Source organism: Bombus flavifrons, chromosome 13 (genome assembly GCF_040668555.2).
Source record: "Bombus flavifrons isolate JBK064 chromosome 13, iyBomFlav1_principal, whole genome shotgun sequence".
In the NCBI taxonomy this organism is placed as follows: Eukaryota; Metazoa; Arthropoda; class Insecta; order Hymenoptera; family Apidae; genus Bombus; species Bombus flavifrons.
In genome coordinates, this window is record NC_138454.1 from 307409 (window position 1) to 309235 (window position 1827).

Here is a 1827-nt window from a genome sequence, read left to right on the forward strand (position 1 = left end):
TCTCTGCGTTAAGTTTGTGTATTAAGTTTATAGTGGTTATTAGTGGTTGTTCGGCTCAGTACAATTATTTATTCTCATTTAATAATTTTAAAGTAGTGTTTATAATACTATCCATTTGGTTAATCGCTCCTAATTTTAATCCGATACAAACCAATCAGCACCATCATCGTATTATTACTCTAGTCGGTGTTCAAGATTTTCATCGATTTGGACCAATCAAAATTGATATCATTATGTTATTTCGCTAGCTTATTTTACTAGATGGCGCTCATATGTCGCTAATGTCTCATCGCAAAGGCAAGATGGCGACAGTAGAAAACTACCCATGTGTGTTCAATTATTATATCACTTTTATATGTATTTTATTTCTATATGGTTAAGTATATGTTAATTTATAATATTAAAAATGGTTTTCTTTTATTCCTTTACAGTAGTGTCTGCTTGTGATGTGTACCGATTTACGTGATTTCTGTGTCCTTACACTCTTCGCCAAAAAGATAGCTCTGGTGTGCTATTTTTAATTTCTGAATGACATGTGTAAAGTTTTTCGTCTGTAACGTATAATATCAAAACATTATGAGCTCAGAATATGCAATTCGTTGAAAATAATTAAAAATATTATGAGAAGACAAGATATTATGAGATACGTCACCACTCCCACACCTCTCGTCTAGCTTCCCCTCCCCCCAACGTCTCGGTCCACCTGCCCGGCGGAGGGAGTCCCCGCCTGAGCCCAGGCTTGCTCGGTTAATAAAATCTGGTAAGTACAGCCGAAAGGCGACAATTTCTCATCATTTATATGTGTTCCATCCTTGTCTAGAGAAGTGCTAAACGTCTCTCCTTTCATACTACACATGTGCTCAAAGGCTAACATATCCCTATCCTAACACGGTTTCGTTTATTATTTGATTTAATATTTCCACACGTGCTTATAATTCATATGGTGTATACAGCAATCAGTGTATTTGGTTATTAACCTAGTGTATCTGCCCTTGCCTATAATAATTATGGAGATATTAAATTCTTATAAAATTTAACAATGCAAAATTTGTATTAATTATTTCTAAATACGTGTTACTATTTGAATTATTATTACTTTACAACTTTATCATCACATTGTAGTATGTACAAACCCCTGCATTTATATGATATTTGTACGACTGTTCGCGGAGAGACGCGGTCGCGGTAGAGTGCGCCAATGAGAGTCGTAAATTCTCGTTACAATATAATAATCAACGCCACGAATCAGCCGGTCCCCTATCTTGGTTAAGATAGTAGAGGTGGTTGAATGATTATAACACTGAGTATTGTTGATATAATGATTATAACAGTTTAAATATACATTTCCAACATCTTTGAAGACTTAAGTATTTATATAAAAAGGCAGATGGGTAAGGATGAGTGCTGGCCGCCCCCAATCACAGGTCGCTCTGTACATGGGAAAAACCCCGTTTGCCGTATTTCTCCAAAATAGACAATAACCCTAAGGAATGCTTCAAATTAAAAGACACTTGTGTAGCCTTAAGGGCCCTAACTATAAAAAATGCTAAAATTTATGATGATTCCTTAGGATTATTGCGGGTCCGAGATAAGGATGTTTAGATATCTGGTGGCCATTTTACCCGTAAGATGAAGTCCGGTTCATGTAAAGGATCACGGAAAGTAACACCTTCGTTAAACTTTAGTTGTTACCCAGCTCCTTGTATGTTATTCTAGCGTAAGAAGAGAAGGAATCGAGGAAGATTTAACTAGAGTGGTTCGAGGAAATTCTTGTAGAAGTCTTGAATGCCCACATGCACCATCACCTTTCCGGATAAGGAGGGGTTT

General features: G+C 36.3%; 1 non-coding gene across 1 annotated transcript; it reads right to left on the reverse strand.

Moving 5' to 3' along the window:
- Positions 1-749: 749 nt before the first annotated feature.
- LOC138186560 (U6atac minor spliceosomal RNA) lies at positions 750-854 on the reverse strand. The gene has a single exon (XR_011174920.1). It is a non-coding gene; the product is annotated as a U6atac minor spliceosomal RNA (small nuclear RNA).
- Positions 855-1827: the final 973 nt, after the last annotated feature.